This window comes from Hemicordylus capensis, chromosome 5 (genome assembly GCF_027244095.1).
Source record: "Hemicordylus capensis ecotype Gifberg chromosome 5, rHemCap1.1.pri, whole genome shotgun sequence".
In the NCBI taxonomy this organism is placed as follows: Eukaryota; Metazoa; Chordata; class Lepidosauria; order Squamata; family Cordylidae; genus Hemicordylus; species Hemicordylus capensis.
The window spans coordinates 169,392,324-169,418,857 of record NC_069661.1 but is presented as its reverse complement, the minus strand read 5'-3'; the positions used below and the strand labels follow the sequence as shown (position 1 = coordinate 169,418,857).

General features: G+C 42.3%; 1 long non-coding RNA gene across 2 annotated transcripts; it reads right to left on the bottom strand.

Annotated features, from left to right (window-relative positions):
- Positions 1-1,538: 1,538 nt before the first annotated feature.
- LOC128325892 (uncharacterized) lies at positions 1,539-25,556 on the bottom strand. 2 transcript variants are annotated; one of them, XR_008307717.1, is made up of 4 exons: positions 24,327-25,556; positions 12,646-12,832; positions 3,593-3,776; positions 1,539-2,967 (listed from the first exon to the last, which is right to left on the bottom strand). It is a non-coding gene; the product is annotated as an uncharacterized LOC128325892 (long non-coding RNA). The 2 variants fall into 2 exon arrangements; XR_008307716.1 differs by lacking the exon at positions 12,646-12,832 and having other exon boundaries at positions 24,327-25,544.
- Positions 25,557-26,534: the final 978 nt, after the last annotated feature.

Here is a 26,534-nt window from a genome sequence, read left to right as displayed (position 1 = left end):
TTTTAGTGACTTTGGGGCAGTTCGGGGGCATAGCATGGGATCTGGGCAAAAGTAGTGGGGTGGGGTGGTAGTGCCTAATGGGTGCAGGCTACCACCCCAATTTCAGGGGGATTGGGCAAAGGGCTGATTTTTGGTAAATTTCTGAAAATTTCATGTCTTTGGGGCAGATTGGGGCATATTGGGGCAGAAAGTGGGGCCTGGGGCAGAATAGTGGGGTGGGGTGGTAGTGCCTAATGGGTGGAGGCTACCACCCCAATTTCAGGGGGTTTGGACAAAGGGCTGATTTTTTGAGAATTTTTGAAGTTTTAGTGACTTTGGGGCAGTTTGGGGGCAGAAAGTGGATCTGCCCCAAAATAGTGGGGTGGGGTGGTAGTGCCTAATGGGTGGAGGCTACCACACCAATTTCAGGGGGATTGGGCAGAGGGCTGATTTTTTGAGAATTTTTGAAGTTTGGGTGTCTTTGGGGCAGATTGGGGGCAGAAAGTGGATCTGCCCCAAAGGAGTGGGGTGGGCTGGTAGATAGTGCCTAATGGGTGGAGGCTACCACCCATCCCCAATTTAAGAGTGATTGGGCAGAGGGGTGAATTATGGTGAATTTATTTGTATGAGGTTTGTCTTCATAAGGTGAAGTGTGCTAAATTGATTACTTCCTCATATTCATAGTAAGTGTGAAAAAGTGAAAGTGGGGTCATGAGAGTTGTTTAATTGAAAAATATCTCATTTGCTATGATAGAATGAGAATTCACACCTCAGAAGTTTTTTCTGAGGTGTGAATTCTCATTCTATCATAGCAAATGAGATATTTTTCAGTTAAACAATTCTCATGACCCCACTTTCACTTTTTCACACTTTCCTTTACTATGAATAATATGAGGAAGTAATCAGTTTAGCCCACTTCACCTTATGAAGACAAACCTCATACAAATAAATTCACCATAATTCACCCCTCTGCCCAATCACTCTTAAATTGGGGATGGGTGGTAGCCTCCACCCATTAGGCAGGCACTATCTACCAGCTCACCCCACTCCTTTGGGGCAGATCCACTTTCTGCCCCCAATCTGCCCCAAAGACACCCAAACTTCAAAAATTCTCAAAAAATCAGCCCTCTGCCCAATCCCCCTGAAATTGGTGTGGTAGCCTCCACCCATTAGGCACTACCACCCCACCCCACTATTTTGGGGCAGATCCACTTTCTGCCCCCAAACTGCCCCAAAGTCACTAAAACTTCAAAAATTCTCAAAAAATCAGCCCTTTGTCCAAACCCCCTGAAATTGGGGTGGTAGCCTCCACCCATTAGGCACTACCACCCCACCCCACTATTCTGCCCCAGGCCCCACTTTCTGCCCCAATATGCCCCAATCTGCCCCAAAGACATGAAATTTTCAGAAATTTACCAAAAATCAGCCCTTTGCCCAATCCCCCTGAAATTGGGGTGGTAGCCTGCACCCATTAGGCACTACCACCCCACCCGACTACTTTTGCCCAGATCCCATGCTATGCCCCCAAACTGCCCCAAAGTCACTAAAACTTTAAAAATTCACCAAAAATCAACCGTGAACCGAATCACCCGAATTTTTCGTGCCCGAAATTCGGGTGATTCGGCTCGTGCCCGAAAAATATCGGGGGACATCGGGGGTGATTCAGTTCGGCCCCGAATCACCCGAAATTGTTCGTTTCTGTGCCCGAAATTTTTTGCACATCCCTAGTCCTTGTCCTAAGTTACTGAACTTGACAGTCAAGTTTGGCTATGTATCTTCGTGCTGCTTGATTTTAAGTGGTTCTTCAATTTCCTACCATGACTCACCTTCCTAGGGATTTCTTCCATCCTCTCTCCTTGCTATTTGTTTATTTTGACTCTGGATTTGTTTCTTCTTAACTTGACTCAATCTTCCTTTTGAACACACACAATATATACTCTTTGAAGCAGTATGTTATTTTACTATACATGCCTGAGATTCCTTACTGAAGTCTTAAGAATTGTCCAGTGTTGGTGTCTGTTCTTGCTAAAGTGTTTCTTCCCCAACCTGGGTCCCTCCTTAAGGTCTAAACAGCCCTTTCCAAGTGTTATTTTTGTGAGGCCCCATGATATCTTGAGTCCCCTAAAACCATTTGTGAAATCATGAGAACTGCAGTGCCTTTCTTCTCATTATTCTTTATGAGAATTCAGACATCTCTCCAACCTCCTCCCCTATTGTCGACCGTCATGGAAGAGAGGCCCCTTCTTTGTTTTCTATAATAAAATACTGCCTGTTATAAAGCAATAATTTTCCAGGCGAACGCATAGCTCTCAACCCCTCTTCAAGTGCTTTCTGCATAAGAAACTTAATGCTGGACAAATGCATACATTTTTCTCTCTTGTGTCACTGTTGATTTCCCGGCTGTGTACCTAGTATTATAATGGCATAACGTGACACACAGTAGAAGGTACTAAATCATACTCACTTTTCATGTGTGTTTGTGCCAATCATCAGCAAAGGTGATAGGTATTATCTACCTACCTCAGCCAAATAAGTGAGCTGAGTTTTGCCTGTCATGATATTTCAAGATAAAAAGAAATCTTTCTTTGCTGCTGGTGAATAGTCTGTCTATTTATAATGCAGGCATTAATGTTTGCCATTATCACCTTTTCCCTGTCTTCAACTTGAGCTGTGTTTTTGTATTATGTGCTCACTGCCACCCATTGTTTCTCCGCTAGCATGCTTTTGTCCTTCAAAAATTGCTCACCACATATTCCTTGAATATTCAAGGATTGCTGCATTATGCTCTATATTAGACGGTGTCTTCTTCTTCTTCTTCTTCTTCTTCTTCTTCTTCTTCTTCTTCTTCTTCTTCTTCTTCTTCTTCACCCTAGGAGTAGCTCACACTGGACTTCTCCCCAAGGAAAAGTTCCTTCTTGTGCTCATCCATTCTTCAACAGCCATGAATCAAGTGCCAATTGTCCCAAACCAGTCATAATTATATTATACCTAAGAAAAAGAGTCAGGTTTAACATCATGCCACAAGCTTTTAGAAATCATTATTTCACAGAGCAAAGTACAAGTTTATCATCTATGAAGAAGCTTTTAGAAACCATCCTTTGCATGAGCATAAGTAAGAATTTGTTGGTATAGCTATGGCCAGTGGGCCAATGGTTCACAGCAGAGACATATTTAAAATCAAAATGCTGGCAAGATTGTATTTGTCATTTCACTGAACAATCTGAACTTTGAGTATAATTGTTCAGGACAACTCTGGAGGCTTGCCAATGTTGTGTGTGTGTGTGTGTGTGTGTGTGTGTGTGTGTGTGTGTGTGTATATATATATATATATATATATATATATATATATATATATATATATATATATCTGTCTTACCCAGTGTTGTCTTTTCTGATTGGGAGAAGATTCACAATGTTTCCAACAGAGGTCTTTCTGATTAGTAAACACACAAGCTGCCTTTGGACATCACAGGAAACCTGAGGCAAACCCACCTCAAGCTCGCCCCCCCATGATGTCCAAATCATCGGAACTGCAGTTCCCAGGCCCAACCAGGGTTCCGATCCCTCACCAAACCTCTGAATAAACCCTCGGTTTAAATTAAGCTAAACTCACCAACCAACAGTCCAGAAGCTCCAATGTGTCATCTGGTTTGTGCAGCTTGCAGAAACCGGAGTAAAGTGTAGGAAGTCCCTCTCTCTCTTGAATGCAGTTGGCTGCCATGGTTGGCCTTCATACATCAGAGGTGGCAGCCAGTTCCTCCCCCTTTACAGTCTCCCAGATGGCAAATGATGATCGTCTGGGAATGCACAAGGGGAATGGAGGCAAATTGTGGGTCCGTTGGACCTCCAGTTTTACGAGCTGTCTAAAGGCAGCCACAGTAACCAAAAGTACTGGAAACTGGGAAGTTAAATATGCAAAGTATGCTCTCCAAAATGGAAACTTGCTTTTGCATTCACAGCTCTTTCATTGTCACTACTGAAACTTCAAGATGCAAGCAGGTGCCTTTGAAAAAAAACAACCAAATGTCACCCCTATTGCCCCAGTAAAACCAGCGAAGTTCCTATTTACCCATGAAAGAATGACACCTCAATGGCTGTCTGTCAGTGTCCCAAAGAAGACTCTTGGCAAACATTTCTGAGTTGTTATTGTTTTATTATGTTATTTTGTAGACATTCTTGATGCTACCTTGTTTTTTACATTGTTTTTAAACTGTGTTGTAAACTGCTTTGGGGGCAGAAAGTGGGATCCAAATAAAATAAATGTTCCAAAATAAAATAAATGATAAATCATTTATTTTGGAGAGCAGTCCCTTCAACCCACAGAACCTCGATTTACTGCTTTGTAATGCCAGGACAGTCCAAAACAAGCCTGAGATCATCCATGATTTGATCTTGGATGAAGGTGCTGATCTGGTGTGCATTACAGAGACCTGGTCAGGAGAGGCTAGTGGCCCAGTTTGGTCCCAGCTCTTCTCAACGGGTTACTCCGTCGTGGATCAGGTGAGAGGATGTGGGTGGGGAGGTGGGGTGGCTGTGGTCTATAAGGATACTCTCTCCATTACCAGGATCCCTGTCAGGGAGTTGGCCTGTATTTAATGTGTGTTCCTAAGTCTAGGGACCAAGGATAGATTGGGACTTCTGTTGGTATACCGATCACCCCATTGTCCAACAGAGTCCCTAACTGAGCTGACAGACCTGGTTGCTGAATTGGCATTGGAGTGGAACAGGTTGTTGTTGGTGGGGGACTTCAATGTCCATTTTGGGACCGGGTTGTCAGGGGCAACTCAGGAGTTCATAGCGGCCATGATGACTATGGGCCTATCCCAAGTGGTTTCTAGACCAACGCATGATGCAAGTCACATGCTCAACTTGGTCTTTTTCTCTGATTGGGGTGATGTTCCATGGGTGGGGGACCCTGTTATCTCCCCACTGTAATGCACGGATCACCATCTGGTTAAGGTGAGACTTGTGGCCACAACCCACCTCTGTAGGGGTGAAGGACCCATTAGGTTGGTCCACCCAAGAAGGTTACTGGATCCAATAGGATTCCAAGAAGCCTTGGAAGGGTTTCCAGTTCGCTCTGCGAGTGATTCTGTCGATGCTCTGGTGCAAACATGGAATAATGGACTTACTAAAGCGGTAGACATAATTGCACCTAAGCATCCTCTCCCACCTGCTTTAAAGCCTTCCCCATGGTTCTCAGACGAACTGCGGGAGCTGAAGCAGTGAGGCAGACGACTAGAGCGTAAGTGGAGGAAGTCTCAGCATGAATCAGATAGATTGCAACACAGAGCTCATTTGAGGATCTATGCTCTGGCAGTGCAGACAGGCCCTAACACCTGTTCTCTTGACCCTTCCCCAACTTGGCTTATTTCATCTGATAGTCATATTATCAGAGAGGGTCTGGTAAATATCATAAATGCTTCTTTGAGGGAGGGCAGGATGCCTCCTTGTCTCAAGGAGGCTATTATTAGTCTTTATTTGAAGAAACCTGCATTGGATCCCTCAGGGTTAGCAAATTACAGACCCGTCTCTAATCTTCCTTGGTTGGATAAGGTGAGAGTGAGTGGTTGCTTCTCAGCTCCAGGCAGTTTTGGACGACACAGATTATTTAGATCCTTTCCAGACTGGCTTTCAGGGGGGCTATGGGGTTGAGACTGCCTTGGTCGGCCTGATGGATGATCTCCAATTAGCGATCAACAGAGGGAGTGTGACTCTGATGATCCTTTTGGATCTCTCGGCGGCTTTCGATACCATTGACCATGGTATCCTGCTGGGTCGCTTGAGGGAGGTGGGATTGGGTGGCACTGTTTTACAGTGATTCCACTCCTACCTCTCTGGCAGATTCCAGATGGTGTTGTTTGAAGACTATTGCTCTGAAAAGCGAGAGCTGAAGTGTGGGGTTCCACAAGGCTCCATACTGTCTCCAATGTTTTTTAACATCTACATGAAACCGCTGGGAGAGATCGTCAGGAAGTTTGGTCTAGGATGCTATCAATATGCTGATGACACCCAGATCTATTTCTCCATACCAACTTCATCAGGAAATGACATGACCCCCATAAGTGCCTGCCTGGAGGCAATATCTGGCTGGATAAGGGATAACAGATTGAAGTTAAATCCAAGCAAGATGGAGGTACTGTCTGTAGGGGGTCGGGATCTGAGAGATGGTTTAGATCTGCCTGTTCTGGATGGGGTTACACTCCCCCTAAAAGACCAGGTTTGTAGTCTGGGAGTGCTCCTGGATCCCAAACTCTCCCTGGTCTCTCAGGTTGAGGCTGTGTCCAGGAGTGCTTTTTATCAGCTTCAACTCATACGCCAGATACGTCCATTCTTGGAGATTAGTGACCTTAAAACAATAGTACATATGCTGGTAACCTCTAGACTTGACTACTGTAATGCACTCTACGTGGGGCTGCCTTTGTATGGAGTTTGGAAACTACAATTGGTACAGAATGCAGCAGCCAGACTGGTTTCTGAGTTTACCCAAAGGGACCATATAACACCAATTCTAAAAGAACTACACTGGTTGCTGATAGGCTTCCGAATGAAAAACAAAGTGCTTGTTATTACCTATAAGGCCCTTAACGGCTTAGGTACAGGGAATTTTAGAGAGCACCTTCTCTGTTGTGACCCGTGTTGCCTATTAAGATCATCTGGAGAAGTCCGACTACAGGTGCCACAATCTCGTTTGGTGGCAACTCAGAACCGGGCCTTTTCTGGGGCTGCCCCAGGGATTTGGAATGCGCTCCCTGCTGAAATAAGAGCATCTCCTTCTCTGTTTGCTTTTAGGAGGACCCTGAAAACGCACCTGTTTTTCCAGGCCTTCAACTGAGATTGTGTTTTTTTAAAAAATTAATGTGTATTTAATGTGTTTTTATCTATAATTTTTATCTTTTTATGAATTTTAAATGTGTTATATTGTATGTTTTATTTTTGTAAACTGCCTAGAAATTTTTATATTAGTGATATAGAAATTAAATAAATAAATAAATAAATAAATTATTATTATTATTATTATTATCGATAAATTATAATACAATACAATGTCCAAAAAGTAACATTTCTTATAATTTTATATAGTTCCCAAGATTCAAACTTACAGTAAATGATGGAAATCAGAGTGAAATTGGGTCATTTAGTGAAGGCATTTCAATGGTTATTGAGAAGTAGAGATCAGAATTTTCTGTCACAACATCCCTATATCTTTCCATTGGTCTCCTAAAATCTTATATTATCATTAAACATCAACATTCACTGGGGTTTTTGATGCACACTCCCCCAATTTCTCTTGATCCAGCACTTTTGCATACTGTCTGTGTTATATAAAGTAGGGGGTCATTTCTTTATAAATTTCTGCTAAGGTTTTATGAGTGCTTCATGTAAAAAGTCTTTTCAAGCTTTATCAGTCCAATATTCACAAATGGTTCTTCCAGTTGACCTTCAGATGGGATTTTCACAAGCACTTTGGGTTCTGGCCAGTTAGTACTTCTCGAGGTGCTCAATCCCTCATTATTTCATACTGCTGAATTGTGCATATTGCATCTAGTTGAGTTGTCAAAAGAATATACAATGTATGCAACTTTTCTTTCTCATGTCAATTTGTGTTATATACCACAAATAATCAGAACTGCGGTTTTCAGGCCCAACCAGGGTTCCGATCCCTCACCAAACCTCTGAATGAACCCTCGGTTTAAATTAAGGTAAACTCACCAAACCAACAGTCCAGAAGCTCCAATGTGTCATCCGGTTTGTGCAGCTTGCAGAAACCGGAGTAAAGTGTAGGAAGTCCCTCTCTCTCTTGAATGCAGTTGGCTGCCATGGTTGTCCTTCATACATCAGAGGAAGCCCACGCAGCCAGTTCCATGTGAAAGATATATCTTCTATCATATAGAATATGTACATATCATGTACATATCTTCTATATCTATGAACATATAGCTTTTAAACTTTTGGCACTTATGAAGGGGAGCAAAGCCAGGAGCTGCTCAAAAGGTGACTGGAAGAGACTCTGTGGGGGAGGAGTTTGTTTCATCCGGCTTCCCCCACCCCCTTCTGGATTGTGAGAGGGACTCTGGCTGTGGCTTCAGTGCACTTCTGCCTTGGGCTGCTATATGTTATCTGGTATTTTGCTTACTTTAATTACTGTAACATCTTGCATCTGGACAGGGTTTGCCTGATAGGGTGGGTGAAAGCCACATTTGCTGGGCTTTTAAACTTGTGGCCCTTATAAAGGGGAGCAACACTGGGGGAGCGGCCTGTAGATGGCCACAGAACCTGGCTGCCAAAGAGGGCCAGCTTTTAGTGGTGGCCTTTGGGAGTGTGACTGAGGGCTGGGGCCAAACTTCTAAAAGGAAGACTCCTAAAAGGAAGACTCCTGCTGCCTACAAAATTATTGTGGTCTAGTAACTGGTTGGACTGGGTACATAGGAACATAGGAAGCTGCCATATATTGAGCCAGACCGATGCTCTTCCTAGAGGGGCTCCATCCCATAAGGGGGATATGTTACAATATTCATGCATATAGTCTCCCATTCACATGCAACCAGGGTGGACTCTGCTTAGCAAAGGGGACAGGTCATGCTTGCTATCACAAGACCAGCTCTCCCAGAAACCAGTTTTCCTCCCATCAATATAGGTCAATTCCCTAACAGAAAACCTTGGAAGGGAGATGGTATTCTTATAGACCATAGCCACCCACCTCCCTGCCTGTTAGGGATGTGCAAAACGTTTTGGGCACAGAACAATCTGTGCCCGAAACGACCAATTTCGGGTGATTTGGAGCCGAACCGAATCACCCCCGACGATTCCCGAAAAATATCAGACCCAAAACAAATCACCCCTGTTTCGGGTCTGAATTTTTCGGGTGTTTCGGGTCTCCTTTTTGTGCCCCAGAAAATTGCCAACCTTGTCTTCTTCTTCCCCCTCTGTTTTCAGTTTGACGTCTCTTTGAATTTCCCGCCTTTTTGCCTCCATTGATTTCAATGCAGAAATTGCTTTCCTGTCACTTTAATTTAAAAGGTCCTGGGGCCAAAAGAGTGGGCTGTGGTGGTAGTGCCCAATGGGTGGAGGCTACCACCCCAATTACAGAGTGATTGGGCAGAGGGCTGATTTTTCGTGATTTTTTGAGAGTTTTAGTGTCTATGGGGCAGATTGGGGCAGAAAGTGGGATCTGGGGCAGAAGAGTGGGGTGGGGTGGTAGTGCCCAATGGGTGGAGGCTACCACCCGAATTCCAGGGAGATTGGGCAGAGGGCTGATTTTTGGTGAATTTCAGAAGTTTAAGCGTTTTTAAGGTTTCCCCCCTTTAGGTATAATCGCTTCACGTCGGGGGGAAAGGGGTGGCCTAGAGTGGGGTGGGCTTGGTGGTGGTGCGGGGTAGGGGCAAGGAAGCTACCAGAATTTTTTCAAAGGATTTAGGCAGAGGGCTGATTTTTGGTGATTTTATTTGTTGGAGTTTTGTTGCTTCTGAGGTGTTCTGAGTGTGGATTCTGTGATAGCAAAAGAGATTTTCAATGACACACCATGAATCCACTCTCATCTGCTATCATAGAATCTAAACCTTAAAGACATGTGAACTTCAACAATTAACCAAAAATCAGCCCTCTCCCCAAATCCTTTGAAAAAATTCAGGTAGCTTCCTTGCCCCTACCCGGCACTACCACCAACCCGACATCGCTCTAGGCCACCCCTTTCCCCCTGACGTGAAGCGATACACCCTCCATTCTACCTAATGGGGGAAAACCTTAAAAACACGTAAACTTCATAAATTCACCAAAAATCAGCCCTCTGCCCAATCACTCTGCAATTGGGGTGGTAGCCACCACCCATTAGGCACTACCACCCCACCCCACTCTTTTGGCCCAGATCCCACTTTCTGCCCCCAATCTGCCCCAAAGACACTAGAAATTCAAAAAATCACCAAAAAGCAGCCCTTTGCCCTATCCCCCTGAAATTTGGGTGGTAGCGTCCACCCATTGGGCACTACCACCCCACCCCACTCTTTTGGCCCCAGGACCCATTTTTTTACCCGAATCTATTTGGATTCGGATTCAGGTTAATCCAAATCCGAACCGAATCGGGGTAATTCGGGTGGGCAAAATTCGGGCACAGAACAGAACAGGGGTGTTTTGGTTCAGGTCCAAACCGAAACATGGAAAATCTGAATTGCACACCCCTACTGCCTGTATCCTCTCACCTGCTCCAACATGGAGTAACCCACCAGGAGTAGCTGGGACCAAACTTGACCACTAGCCTCTCTGGTTAATGGAATAGTATCCCCAGTGAGGTTCACCTGGCTTCATCACTTCATTCTGACACCAGGTAAAGACCCTTTTGTTCATTCAGGCCTTTTAAGTTTTTATTTTTAAACTTGATTTTTAAAAATGACTTTTTCAAAAGGTTTTTTAATTGTTTTGTATTGTTTTAATTATTTTTAATTGGTGTGTGTGTGTGTGTGTGTGTGTGTGTGTGTGTGTGTGTGTGTGTTGTGATTTCCTGTGTTCTGTGTTTTTACTTGATGTTTTAATGCTGTGTTGTGAGCTGCCCGGAGAACAATTTGTTATGGGGCAGCTAACAAATAAAGTTTTATTATTATTTATTACTAGCTTCTCCCAACCAGCTCTCTATAATGCATACCAGGTCAGCTCCTTCATCCACAATCAAGTCATGGATGATCACAGACTTATTTTGGACTGCTCTGGCATTACAGAGTAATAAGGTGAGGCTATGTGGGTTATTGGCACTGCTCTCTAAGGTTAAAGATGTGGTAGGCCTGCTCGGAAACAGCAATTAAATTTATGAATTCCCTTCCCCTATAAGGGCCTACTGGCACCATATCTTTGTCAATTCCATGCCACCACTGCAACAGCTGCCCCAGAGCCGTCCCCCACCTTCTCATCTCTGGACAACCCAATATACATACCTGTACCAAGACACATACCTGGAGGAGAGCTGGTCTTGTGGTAGAAAGCATGACATGTCCCTTAGCTAAGCAGGGTCCACCCTGGTTGCATATGAATGAAACACTAGAAGTGTAAGCACTGTAAGATACTCCCCTTAGGGGACAGAGCCGCTCTGGGAAGAGCAGGAGGTTTCAAGTTCCCTTTTTGGCATTTCCAAGATAGGGCTGAGAGAGATTCCTGCCTGCAACCTTGGAGAAGCTGCTGCCAGTCTGTGTAGACAATACTGAACTAGATGGTCCAATGGTCTGACTTGGTATATGGCAGCTTCCTATGTTCATATGAATGTGTGTACCTAATTCTAGGGTCCAAGAATAGATTGAGACTTCTGTTGGTATAGCAATAGCAATAGCACTTACATTTATATACCGCTCTATAGCCGGAGCTCTCTAAGCAGTTTACAATGATTTTAGCATATTGCCCCCAACATTCTGGGTACTCCAATCACCCTGCTGCCCGACAGAGTCCCTAACTGAGTTGACAGACCTGGTTGCAGAATTGGGATTTGAGCTGCCCAGGTAATTGGTGGTAGGGGACTTCAATGTTCACTTCAGGACTGGGTTGTTAGGAGCGGCTCAGGAGTTAATAGCTGCCATGACAAGTATGGGCATGAATCCAACAGATCGCAACATAGAGCACATTTGAAGATCTATGCTCTCTGGCAGTGTGGGTGGCAAAGAAGCAGTTATTTTCTGCCCTCTTTGCTTCCACAAATTTGCATCCAGCAGAGTTGTCAAGGGTTGAGAGGGGGCTAGTATATGCCTCCTCCCCCTTGAATTTGAACTTGCAACCTTTAGTAACTCACTGTGACATCTTCAATTATTTTTATGTGGATAAAATCTCTCGTATTCAGGCTGAACTGGATTCCACAGTTACTGTAGAATTTACTATGGAGGTGTCCAGAAATTTTTCTTATAGAATTAGATTGGATCACTGTCAGTTTGTGACTTCTGAGGACATGGACAAACTGCTTCGGACTGTATGCCCTCCAACCTGTTCTCTTGACCCTAGCCCAACTTGGCTTATTTCATCTGAATTGTATCAGAGAGGGTCTGGTAAATATTATAAATGCTTCTCTGAGGGAAGGCAGGATGCCTCTTTGTCTTAAGAAGGCTATTATTAGACCTTATTTGAAGAAACCTGCACTGGATCCCTCAGAGTTAGCTAATTATAGACCCGTTTCCAGTTTTCCATGGTTGGGCAAGGTGACTGAGCAGGTGGTGGCCTCTCATTTCCAGGCTATCTTGGATGATACAGATTATCTAGATTTTCAAACTGGCTTTCGAGCGGGCTATCGGGTTGAGACGGTCAGCCTGATGGATGATCTCCAATTGGCTATCAACAGAGGGAGTGTGACTCTGCTGATGCTTTTGGATCTCTCAGCAGCTTTCAATACCATCAAACATGGCATCTTTTCAGGTCTCCTGAAGGAGGTGGAATTGGATGGCACTGTTTTACAGTGGTTGTGTTCCTACCTCTCTGGTAGATTCCAGATGGTGTTGCTTGGAGACTGATGCTTTGAAACATGAGAATTAAAGTATGGAGTTCCACAAGGCTCCATACTGCCTCCAGTGTTCTTTAATATTTACATGAAACTGCTGGGAGAGATTATTAGGAGGTTTGGTGTAGGGTGTTATCAATAAGTAATACGTTATTAATAAGTAATAACAAACTGAAGTTGAATCCAAATAAGATGGAAGTACTGACTGTGGGGGTTTGAACCCAAGAGATGGTTTATATCTCCTTGTTCTGGATGGGGTTACACTCCTCCTGAAAGATCGGTTATGTAGCTTGAGTGCTCCTGGATCCAAAACTTTCTCCGGTTTCTCAGGATGAGGAAGAGGCCAAGAGTGTATTGTATCTGCTTTCGATGATACATCAGCTACGTTCATTTCTGGAGGGAAAAGACCTTTAAAAAGTGGCACATATTCTGATAACCATCAGGCTTGACTACTGTAATGCACTCTACATGGGGTTCCCTTTTGTTGTGGTCCAGGCCTAAAACTACAATTGGTACAGAATGCAGCAGCCAGACTGGTCTCTGGGACAACCTGAAGAGACCATATAACAACAGCTTTAAAAGAAGTGCTCTGGCTGCCAATATATTTCTGAGAAAAATACAAAGTGCTGGTTATCACCTATAAAGCCCTCAACAGCTTGGGTCCAGGGTATTTAAAAGACTGCCTTCTCTGTCATGAACCCTGTCACCTTTTAAGGTCATCTGCTGAGCTCTGGTTACGATTGTTTGGTGGCGACTCGGGACTGGGCCTTCTTTGTGGCTGCCCTGGGGTTTTGGAATGTGCTCCCTGTCAAAATAAGAGCGTCTCCATCTCTGTTTGCTATTAGGAAGACTCTCAAGACACCCATTTTCTCAGGCTTTTAATTGAAATTAATTTTAAACTGTTTGTTTTTATCCTATGAAATTGTTTTAACTTTTTGGACATACTGATATATCATTGTTAAGGAAGACATTCTAAGCAGTTTTTCCCCTCTAGGGATGTGCAAATTGATTTGAATATTAATAGATTTGATTCGAATCTGGCCAATTTGAATTATTCAAATCTGAATCGAATAATCCCTAAAAGGGTTGATTTGGTTCAAATTCAAATCGGCCAGATTCAGATTTGAACGGATTCAATGATACTTTACAAAATGATACATTTTGGCACCTTTTTTAAACCATTCGCGTACCCTGATTTTAAAAAATGCCAAAATAGGTCAGGCCAATTTGATTTGAATTGAATTGGCCAGTTTCAATTCAAATTTGAATTGAATCTGAAAATTTGATTTCTGCACATTCCTATCCCCCTCACAGGTAAAGGAAAAGGATAATTTTTGATGATCAATCCTTCCCTCTGAAGCCCACTGTACATACCAAAATATGTTTCTGAGGGTTTTGGGACTCTCAAGGACATATTTTGGTGACTCATAAAGGGTTTCAAAAGGATAAGAAGATCATAAAAAATCACCATTCCCACGTTCACATGACAGAGCAATGGTAGCTGGAAATCAGATGTCAGCCTTTCTCTTTACAATACCCCATGATCCACACATTGTTGTTTAGCACGAAGTTCCATAGTTCCTGCCTATTTCCAAAATAGTGTCACTGGGCAAACATTTCAGGCAAATAATAGGGATGCCAGTGCTTTGAGACAACCATAGAGGGCTAGAAATTCTAGCTTAGCTATCTGGCAGCTAAACTGACCAAAGCCCCAAAATGCAAACAATCACAACTCTGCAAGAGAATCCTAAAATTCCAGATCATCATGGAATTCATGGTGTGGATACCTGATGTGGAAAGCAAGAAACTCAACATGCCTCTGCACATGGTATGACTTTTCAAAACAAAAATTAAAAGGACCTAAATGGGTTCCACCAATGCAACAGATATTTCAAAAACAACCCAAAACAAGGTTATCATCTGATAGAAGAAGAAAAAAATGATACCCAAATTGTCCTTCTTGACTTGGGTATTCAAAATAAGTTACATTGGAAAAGGAGTTGCACACTTGTAATCCAATATCTCACAAGAGCCCTTCTGAAGTACCAGACATCCAGATTTGCAAATGAGTAATCCAATAAACTTTTCCTGTAGAACCAAGATTCACCCATGAATCATGCAAGGAGATAGTTCTTCTGATACTTTTCTTATAATGTCAGATGTGTTTCAGCTTTAACAAGGGCAAGGTGCTTGAGAGAGTGGTGGCTAACTAGCTCCAGGAAGTTTTGGAGGAAACCAATTATCTAGATCCATTTCAAACTGGCTTTAGAGCAGGCTATGGGGATGAGATGGCCTTAGTCAGCTTGCTGGATGACCTTTTCCAGGGAATTGGCAGAGGGAATGTGACTATGTTGGTTCTTTTGGATCTCTCAACAGCGTTCGATACTATCTACCATGGTATCCTTCTGGATTGCCTGGGGAAGTTGGAGCTAGGAGGCAGTGCTTTGCAGTGGTTCTGCTCCTATCTCTCAGACAGATTCCAGATGGTAGAGCTTGGTGACAGTTGCTCTTTGAAACAGGATCTATTATATGGAGTCCCTCAGGGCTCCATTCTGTCACCAATGCTTTTTAACATCTACGTGAAACTGCTGGGTGAGGTCATCAGAAGATTTGGTGCAGGGTGTTATCAGTATGCTCATGACACCCAAATCTATTTCTGCTCCTCCTCCTCCTCCTCCTTCTCATCCTCCTCCTCATCATGATCAAGAAATGACATTCATTCCTTAAATGTCTGCCATCCAAGCAAGGTGGAGGTGTTCATTGTGGGGAATCGGAATTTGATGGATAAGTTAGAGCTTCCTGTGCTGGATGATGTAACACTCTCCCAGAAGAAACATGTACACAGCTTGGTAGTGCTCTTGGATCCAGGCCTCACCTCAGTGTCCCAGGTGGAGGATATTGCCAGGAGCGCTTGCCATCAACTTCAGCTGATTCGACAGTTGTGTCCATTCCTTAAAGAGAATGATCTCAAAACAGTGGTGCATCAGCTGGTAACCTCTAGGCTTGACTATTGCAACGCGCTCTACATGGGACTGCCTTTGTATGCAGTTCAGAAACTTCATTTAGTCCAAAATGCGGCAGCCAGGCTGGTCTCTGGGATAACCCGGAAAGACCATATTATGCCTGTTTTCAAAGTTGATATGGCTGCCAATAGCTTTCTGGGCAAAATGCAAAGTGCTGGTTATCACCTTTAAAGCCCTAAACAACTTATGGTAGGTATGTATTCTTTGTCTGCATAATCTCCAAGGTTTTACAACTACTAATGTCTTAATCCAATGACTATCAGCCCATACTTTCTGTTCTCAATAGGATGTTTTAGGTTTATATCACATAAGAATCATTTGTACTCTGGTTTTGATTGACATGTATATCAATTATGTTTATTTATTGTTTTCTATGTATATTGCTTTATATTGCTATTTTAGCTAAGTTATATTAAATTTTGTTAATATGCTCTTTACAGATTTTGTTGCATATAGAGGTCCATGTACATTTTTTAGGTATCAGTGTTTTTCGATTAGATGATAACATTGTTTTGGGTCCTTTTTGAAATATCTGATGACTTTTCAAGAAACACAAACACCATATGAAAAGACAAGCACCACAAGATAAGTATAATTTATAAGTGTAAGCTAAGTGCATGAATTCTTAATTACATTCTAAAATGTGGACAAAGGAAAAGTAAGAGGACAGAAAGTATGATACAATACAGATGTAATTAAATGTAATTACAAACAAAGTGCAAGTAGTCTCAGATCATTATGTACTCCAAGAAGCCAGAAGGATGGACATGGGTGAAAGGGACAGGCTTGAATAAGTTTAATAACTTATGTATGGATTATCCAGACAAACTGCCTATTGTGGAGGGGAAAAATGAAAACGAATTACATTCACTACTCTAATCTAAGAGAAAACCCTCAGTGTCTATGATTTAAGGAGGTGTTTCGAATTTGGTTGGATACACTTCTAGTTTACATGCTGATTATTTTTAATTAAATATCAAGCCCTGCTTTATTGAATATGGACTCTAGAGGCAAAGATTAATGTTTATAGCCCTTCTGGGTTCAGCAAATAACCGGAATAGCCATTGGTTCAGCATTCAAGTAATTCCTCCCAAACCATCTATGGATAATAATACAAGAGACAGATGAAAATGTGTGCTATCCTTTCACTCATAATACTGCAAGGGGAATATAAGGGGAAATGGTGGGGTGTCTCAAGGTGCTTTTTATTTGCACTGAGGCAACTATCCGCACTGGGAACCAAGCATTCTCATCCAATAGATCCTGAGAACTCTACATGCAGAATTCAAGACATACTTGATAAGAACTGAAGAGAAACAAAATTTGGATAGTACTAAAGCAGGAAGCTGGTAATTTAAATGGGAGTTTATTATGGGTCATTACAACTAAGCTTAATGACCCATAAAAACCTCCCACTTGAATAGGTAGCTTCCTGCTCCCATCTCATACAAATGTTGTTTCTCTTCAGTTTTATCGAGTATGTTTCTCTGGTTCATTAGAATAGTTTTGCTAATTTGCTTATTTATTTAAAATACACCCTGCCTCTTAATCACAGGGATGCATGAGGCAGCTGTAGATGTGTTAAATGAAGAACTAAATGAATTCCGCACAGGATAAATTATTTTCAGGGAGCACCATACTATGGCGCAGTTTATATCAGAAATGAGTTGGAATAAAAGAGGGTTGTTTTAAACTAGGGGTTAACGGCAATTCCTCATTGTGTGTCATTATCAGATGTCCTCATCCAATACTCATAAATAGTACATGGATTTCATAAAGTGGAAATGGTCACCCGAGTGTATCTTTTATTCCATGACAAGTTGGATTGAAAAAATACACTTGGGCAACATTTTGCACTTTATAAATTTGTGTGTTATATATAGGTTTCACGTAGCTGCGGTCAGGTAAATGACACCTGACCCTGGCATACACAGAAGAAAACAGCCCCCAAAGGGTTAAATTTGTATGTCCATGGGCTGAAGGGTGTCCAGAAATGACCTTGGAGGTCATTTCCAGCTGCCATTTTGTAAAAGGGAAACATTTTGTGGCTCATTGAGTTAAAAAGCCATTTTTACTATTAAAATCACAGGATAATGAAACAATGTGGACTTCTGGGAGACATTGCTGGACTGCTGCAAGCCCACGGAGCACAGTAGAGCACTTTACTTGGTGTTTCCTCCTCCTAATTTTGCCTATTTTTACCATGGTTTCCTAGACTCCAGGTACCTAACCCCCACCCATCCCCAATGACTTAATGCAGCAGTATCTGTGGTTTCATTATCCGCAGTAGTCACGGAGAACGGAACCCCCGCAGATACTGAGGTGCACCTATAATCTATTTTCTAATGTGGAAATAGTCATGCAAGTGTGTATTTTTCATCCAAACACATGATAAAGCTTATGGAGCTTCTTCCATATGACATGTCCTGGGACATGAGAATTTCATTCCTGCATGACCACTCCCACATTACAAATATGTACGTATGTATTGAAATTGATCAGCTTTTCACATCTGTTTCAAAGCAGCTCACAAGAAAAAAACTATAAAACAATAAAATGTAGACAAAACTACAAAAATCAGTATCAAAATGCTGGATACAAGAAAACTAAAAGACAATTCCCAAATCAATTTCAGAGTTAGCCATTTGTTAGAAATGCCAGTCAGAACCAATGTCTTTGTAAGATGCCAGAAAGAAAGAAAGAGGGGACTAGCAAAAGAGGGCTCCCTCCTCTAGCAGGGAGTTACACAGGAAAAGGGCCACCATAGGAATGACCCTATTCCAGGATTTCTTAACCTTGTGGCTGCTGCCAGATGCACCTCAGAGGGAGGCTACCCAGGTTGGAGGCCTTCCCTGCCAGTTCTCATAGGTAGGGCAGATTTGTGCAGGGATACATCTTTATATATATATAATGGGGATTTATGTGTACACCACGGGCCAGTTCAGATGATACTTTCAACGCGTGATTAGATTCCTCTACCCATGAACAAATGATCATCCAGATGAAAAACCACACATTCTCTACCCTGGATTTAAATACTAGATACCAGATGGGGCAGTTCAGATTATACTTTTACATGCGTGTTTAGTATATGTAGTATATTAGTATAGAGGGCAAAGCACTCTGGATGAGACACACACCGTTTCAGCTGGGTCTGTTATTCCTCAGAATGAGAATGAAAAGAAATTCAACAATGTACACACATGTGTTCAACCGCCAACAAACTAAAGCCTTACACGGGACAAAAACTCACTCTCTTTGGAGTATGTTCTGTGGCAGTTCAGTATAATGGCCACTCTCGAAATTTAAATCTATATGTCATCCCCATGGCGGAGGGGCAGCCCTATTTGTCCTCAATTAGTTAAGAGCAATCCAGTTAGACTGGAAATCCATCAAGACTCTCCGAGTGCCTCAGACTGAGAACTGATGCACAGGCACAGCTGGACACCCTTTGGCTACTGCTTCTTGGGGTTTTGAGCAGGGTATTGGTCGGCTAAAGAATATTAAGGCCAACATCATTTTGGTGAAGGCATCTCAGTCAAAACTCTTAAAAGAATTTTGCCTTTGTACATAGTCCAGAAACTGCAGTTGGTCCATAATGCGGCAGCCAGGTTCATCTCTGGGTCATCTAGGAGAGACCATATTACTCTTGTGTTGAAAGAACTACACTGGCTGCTGGTATGTTTCTGGGCAAAATACAAGGAGCTGGCTGGTTATTACCTATAATGCCCTAAACAGCTTCGGCCCTGGCTATTTAAGAGAACGTCTTCTTCACCATGAGCCCCATCACCTGTTAAAATTGTCTGGAGAGGTTCGCCTGTGGTTGTCACCAGGCCATCTGGCTGCAACTCAGGGACGGGCCTTCTTCGTTGCTGCCCCTTGGCTTTGGAATGAACTGTTGAAATAAGAGCCTTCCCATCTCTGGAAATTTTTAAAAAGGCACTGAAGACATATTTATTCATCCAGGCTTTTAAATAGATTTATAGTTTTAATACTTTTAATGTTGGGTTTTTGACTGATTTTAATGTTAATGATTTTAATGTTTAATGATTTTAATTGTTTAATTGATTTTAATGTTTAAATGATTTTGATTTTAAAGAATCCAGAGACGCAATCTTTGAGTGGTATAGAAATATGTTAGATAGATAGATAGATAGATAGATAGATAGATAGATAGATAGATAGATAGATAGAATGAATAAAAGCTTGACAGGTTCCAGTTGCTATGAAGAATGCTGTAGAATGCTGTTGCTATGAAGAATACATATTCCGCATTTGCCATTGTTTTTGAGAGCTCATACTTATGATGTTAAATTCAAAGAAATGGCTCAACATTGCAATGTGGATTGCCTGTCACAACTGCCATTGCAGGATGCAGAGGAAGATAACAACCATCTACATAAGCTGTCTGCTGTGGAAGTGTTCAGTATGTCACAAATGAACATCTTGCCAATCACATAATCAATGTTATGTCGAGAAAGAGGCTGAGATCGTGTACTGATGGAAGTTCATGATGTTGCCTTAAGGGTTTGGAAGGTGAATTCTGGAGAGTGCTTGAAGCCTTTTTTCACCGAAGGCATGAAATTACAGTTTCCCATGGATGTTTGATCTGGGGGTCATAGAGTAATAATTCCTACAAAATTATAACCCTGACTTACATGTTGGACACCTTGGTGTGGTTAAGATTAAGGAGTTGGCCAAGAGTTATGTTTAGTGGTCTGGTGGCCAGATATAGATGGCCAAACTGAACAGTTATCTAAAGACAGCTCTGGTTGCCAGAGGATTTAGAATATGCTGGGGTTGGCACCCCGATCCATGGAATTGGCCCACGGCACCATGGGAACACATTTACTTAGACTTTGTAGGACCCTTCCTGGGTTCCAATTTTTTTTGTGATGGGATGGCTATTCCAAATGGCTTGAGGTGTTTTGTATGTCATCCACAACTTCTGCAGGTACTGTCCACGTTCCCCTGAGCCTTTTTGCTAGAACTGGACTGTTTGTACATCTGGTCACAGACAATGGACAATTTGTTTCTACAGAATCCCAAACCTTTCTGAATGAAAATGGAATCAAACATGTGATTTCTGTACCTTTTCGCCCATCTATGAATGGGTTGGCAGAATGCTTCATCCAAACTATGAAGCATGCCTTTCAAGCTGCAGAGGACCAGCCAGGCTCTTTATCTGTTAAACTGGCTAATTTTCTACTGGCATATAGGAATGCTGTACATAGTTCAACAAGCCAAACACCTGCCAGTTTGTTTCTGGGTTGCAACCTCCAATCTCTTATGGACCTTGTGAAGCCTGATTTCTGTAGAAATTGTATCAACAAGCAAACTGACCATTTAAAGCAATGGGAGTATTCCAGGGAGTTATTCAGACATGGCTTCATGCTGTGGGTTATCGGAAGGGCGAATTATAGTTTAGAACTGATAATAATGAAAAAAGATAACATAGAATGATAATGATTTCCATAACTTGTTTAAGTATATAATTATAACATATTCATATCAATGATTGAAATTAGGTTTATGTTTATATCTATATATTTTGAAATGAATTTTTAAAAGGTATTGATCTGGAAGTTTCTGCAACTTAACCATGTAACATAGTTTAATTTTAAATTCCATTTCTAATTGGGATGATAAGCGTATCTACAACTAACACAAGTTAAACAATGAAACAAAATGTGATATAATGCTGTTTCATATTTATACAAGAACTGCCCACTGTAGTGATAACTACAATTTTGCTGCAATCACAGATAAAGTACTACTAGTGTTTTATTAACTAACACTCAGATCATAGACACATTAGTTAGAAATTAACCTCACTGAAATGTAGGAGCAGCTTTTCATTTGCCATCTATACTTTTTAATCATGAACATTCCATTTCCATCAGTTCAATACACTGTACAGTAGCAGTTTGTTGATATAGTCCTGTGCAAATTGTCAATAGAAATTTAACTGCACTTAAGACAATTTGAGTCTAAGAGCCACTTCACAAGATGAATTTCCTACACTATTGTAGCACATTTTATTTATTCATTATACTTATAGCCCACTGCTCATCTGAAGAGCTCAGAGCAGCTACATACAGTCCATGCGTACACCATGTGTACCCACAAGAAGTCGTAAATGGAAACTTCAGTGTACACAGAAAACCTGCCACCTGTAGAAATGGGTGAACGCTCCTCCTCAAAATCTGACCTAACCAATATCTAGGGTAGAAGCAGATCTAACAAAATTAATCTAGAGAAGTGGATTTCCTAGATATCCTCTCTGTGTGTATAAAGTTAATGAACACTTGGCATGAACGCTCAGGATTATTACAAAGAGAACATATTTTATGGGACTCAAGGGCAAAAGGCATATCAGAATGATTTTCATTCTTGCTTTTTCTAAAGTAAACATTCATAGGCAACACAAGAAAACTGGAGTAGCACATACAGTTTGTGTGCTGTAGTTGATCTTTCTATATTGATTAAAGTGCCATTTATATGGCTATTTATAAATCATCAATTGTGGAAGGGGCAAAAGCCCATACATTATTATTAGTAGACTGTACTTTTATCTTCAGATCCGTTTTCAACTCGTTCGTATATGTGGTTTAAAAGATGCTTTCCCTGCTTATATTGTTCGATGTTCCCTGGCACAGTAGTCTGTGCCCAAACATTTATTGAATTTTAACTTACTATTGATAATAATATAATTTATTTTAACCTTAAAGGCTAACACATTTATTGACACACTTGGCCAAGCACTGTGCATGTGCAGCAAGAATAGACGATAGCTTTGCATCATTTCCTGTAACATATATGAAGGAAGGATGAGGTTTCACAGCACGAGGCACACCACAGCTTGTGCAAGCACACCCTCTTGCACTGGTGCAACACTAGCCTGGACCGCAAGCTCCCAACTCAGGGGAACTGACTGGCACAACATCACTGCACAAATGCAATATGTTTAGCAGAGTTTATTCTAATGTGCAGCTGGACACATTTTGTGCAGCAGGAAAGAGAACACTGAGGCTATTCAAACAAGTGTGCAAACCTAGGCTAAGGGAGCCCAGACTGGTGTGAACCACCAGGATCGCACCCGATCCCCGTGGCTACACAGCGGCAAACCCGCCTATGTAGCCTCCTTCTAAAATGAGGTTAAGGGAGCAAGTGCTCCCTTAACTTCATTTTGTTGGTTGTGTGTCCACCATGGCTGCTTGCAGCCGCGGCAGATACACTCAGGGGGAGGGGGATCCCAGCAATCCACCATACACATGTGCAGTGCATTATTGGGACTCTGGGGGGGGGGTGACACATGGTGGTGTGTCCCAGCACCCCAACTCCCAGAGCTGTCAGGTAAGCGGCACGCAAGCTGCTGCTCATCTGGGTGGACGATCTGCCAGCCCAGCGCCTGGCAGCCGATCGTCTGCAGGGAAGGTAAGCTTATCCCTTCTTCTTCGCAGACAGCCTGCGAGTTCTTCTCACTGATTGTGAGAAGAAATCCATTGTGTAGTGGGAACTGGGTTTTTGTGCAGTTGGGAATATGGGGGTTTCATAGGGAACAGAGTGGGAGAAAAAATGATGAGAAAAAATGAAAGAAATAGAAAATTGAGATGATTACTGTTCCAATCTTCATAACATTATATTAATAGTATATTATTGGGGCCAACTACTAGGCTAGTCAAAAGCATGTATGAACTCATTGAATTCTATATATAAGCAGTATATATAGGGATACAACAGTTACATAGCAGTAAAAAAGATATAAAGAAAAGAAATATCTATGGTGGTGCCATGTGCCATACGTCCCTTCATGGTTGATAAAAATAGATGGTTTGGGTTTTTTTTTAATGTATTTTTAAAAACGTAAATAAGATTTAAATTGGATTTTTTAAAAACAGTAAATAAAGTACTAGATTTCCAATTCTCTCATAAAAAACTAACAGGGTTAAAATTAAATCTCATCACAAACATGCTACACCAACACTTACAGTTTCCTACACTGAGTTAAGATGACTGTCTGTGGCTCACACTGAGTTACCTACCAATCAAACATGGGAATCCAGCACAGTTTCATCTCATGAAAATAGTTCTAGCCTGCCCAGCAGTGCCAAACAATTATCAGTTCTTGATTTTAAACATTTCTGGACTTTCAGTTTGTGTTTTTAAGCCTCTTTCTCATGTCCAAAGATACGGGCTGTATACTAGGGTGATTATTTAGTTGTGGCATAAGACACGGTCTCTGCATATGCATGGAGGCCCCACGCATTCACAGAGTCTAGGGCCATGCTGCTGCCCCGCCAGATGCTGAGCAGAGCGCCGCCGCCGCCGCCCTGTGCATAATTGCAGGTGGAGTGCGGCAGCTGGTTGGTGCTTCCTAAACACTGGTAAGCATTTGCTTATTAATCCTTAAAGGTGTCTTTCACCACCACCGCCCCGGTGCTGCCCTCACCAGCTGCTACTGCTACGTGGTAAAGAGGAAGCCAGATGGTTTCTGGCAACCAGCAAGCCCAGTTGATTTGCCCGGCAGTGGGCGGAAACAGCCATCTTTAGGAGACTAAATCCCATGAGGAGACGAGTTGCCCGCACTCAGATTGAGGAAGTTAGAAATGTTGCCCTGTTGCATGTTCTGATGCATGTTCTGTAAGCTTGTTAATAAAGTGTGGCCCTAGTTTACTCCATTACATGTGTCTTGTCTTTCATTGGGGTCTGGGTGCAAACCACACAGCACAAACCTTTCTGTAGCCAGCAAGAAACTTTCCAAAGACAAAGTGGCTTAATGAAACCTTAACTTAGTCTTTTTTTTTTTTTGCAACCTGACTCCAGAAGCTACAGTTGTCCTCAGAAACAACCCCTGTACTTACTTCCTGCTTCTCAGCCTTCGAGTCTTACAGCAGTCAGCTCAAGCCACAGGACAGGACAGCTTCACTTCCAGCTCTTTGTGTAGGCTTCCTGTCTTCCTCCTACTCTTACTCTTCTGTCTTTTCAACTACAACGTCAGCTACAGTGCAGGACAGAGGCCTCTATTGGGGCCTCTATCTCCTTTGGGGCCTTATTGTTTCTGTTTGCATTAGTTTTGTCTCTCCTTCACTCTTCCTAAGCAATGTCTTGAAAAACATTCATATCACATTACTGGACTTCCATAAATTTCAGTTCAGCACAGGCTCTTCAGGAGGCAACATGTCTCAGAAAGACGCTGAGACTGAGATAAGGCCTAAGCCCAGTGAAGTGTCAGGCTTTACAGCCTGAGTTTGGCCAAAGAGCTCAGGACTTCCAGACACAATGAAAGTCACAGGTTTCTTGTTATACTGCTGGATATGTGTCTCACTCTGTTTTCCTTTACTGGTCGAGTCTCTTCAGTTATTTGCATTCGCCTCAGATTTCCTTTTCTTATGGTAAATTGTGTGGCTTCTGAAAGACTGTCCATCTGCTCCTGATTGATTTATTCATCAAATGATTACCATGCAAGTTGACATCAAATGATTACCATGCAAGTTGAAAATTAGAGCTCTTTGTGTTCAAGCCATACCTCCTCTCCTTGTTGCACTGCCACTACAATAGACTTGCTGTTAAAGTTGATTAAGGGCAGCAACAGCTAAGCAGTTTTTGAGCAGCCATTTTATGATGCGCTTTATTCTGTGAAAGCTTTGGAACCAGTTATTCCTACCATACAGAACATTCACCTTATTTTTTCAGTACAACCATCTTGTTATACAGCAGGACTGTTCAACTTCAGCCCTCTTGCAGATGTTGGCCTACAACTCCCATAATCCCTGGCTATTGACCACTGTGGCTGGGGATTATGGGAGCTATAATCCAAAACAGCTGGAGGGCCTAAGTTGAGCAGGCCTTTTATACATGGTAAATTCTGTTGGAGTTTCCTAGATAGGCATTTTCTCGGCTCTTGTCTGGGGGCATGCTTGTCTGTATGTTTTGTCTCTACGTTCAGGCTTGGGAGTGGAGTCTAAGTTTCTGTTAGCCTTCTTACTTGCTGTCCTGAATTCAAACTGAGAGGTTCTCCCTCTCTCTGCATAAGAGACTGTTAATCTGTTTATTGTTTTCTTAGCCTATGTCTTTGTTATGTCTTATATGTGTTACTCTTGTTTCTCAGTTAAAGTTGTTTCCTATTCAATTACTTATAGAGAATTAGTAATTTCTCTGCAAAAAATTATATAGATGATAAATTATAATCACTCCTCAGTAACACATTTTGTGCGGAAGGAGTCTTAGTCCTCAGTTATAGTTCAGGGAAGCAAGATAGTCTCATCCATTCTTTGCAAAGCACCTTCTTTTTCATTTCTTCTTATTTTCTTATCCTTCCTTTCTTCCTTTCTTCCTTCTTCCTTCCCCACCCCTCTCTCTGAAGCTATTCTCACGAGCAGCAGGAACTGGGCTAAAGAAGCCCAGCCCGATTCCTGCTGCTTGTGTGCCACAACAGGAGCCATGTGGCTCCTGGCAGCAGCGGGGCAGCAAGCCCACTTACGGAGCCCGCTGCTTAACCCAGGTTTCGGGTACATCCAAAAAGCAGGTTAAATGATCATGTGTTGCTGTGCCACAGCTCCATGCCTCAATGACTCATGAGTATCCTCCTCATGGGACTCCTGAGGGTCAGGAGGCCCCCAAATCCTGCCGTCCCAACCAGCTCTGTGACGGAGCCAGTAATCATCAGGAGAGCTCCCTGCTCGTCTGCGGGGAAAGTGAGTTAAGCCCACCCTCCCCACAAACACCCTTTCAGCTCTACACACAGATTGTGTGTAGAGCCTTTCTCTCTTAAGTTATCTATTTATTTGTATTTTCCCTTCTCTCTTTTTTTCTCAGAGAAAATGTTTGGGAGGTGCTCTTGGATGAGGATGGGAGGCTGCTTGTTCAATTGGCAGTGGGAAGCGTAGAATAAACCCTACTGAATTGGTTCTTAGAGAACATGGATTCAGCTTGCAGTCCATTAGTCTTTTGTGACTTGATGGAAAATCATGTAATATCTTGCTATAGTTCAATAAAATGGGGCTAATAAAAGCCTCTTTGTGTACTGGGGCTTGATTTAGAAATCCCTTTTTAAATCATGATGCTATCAA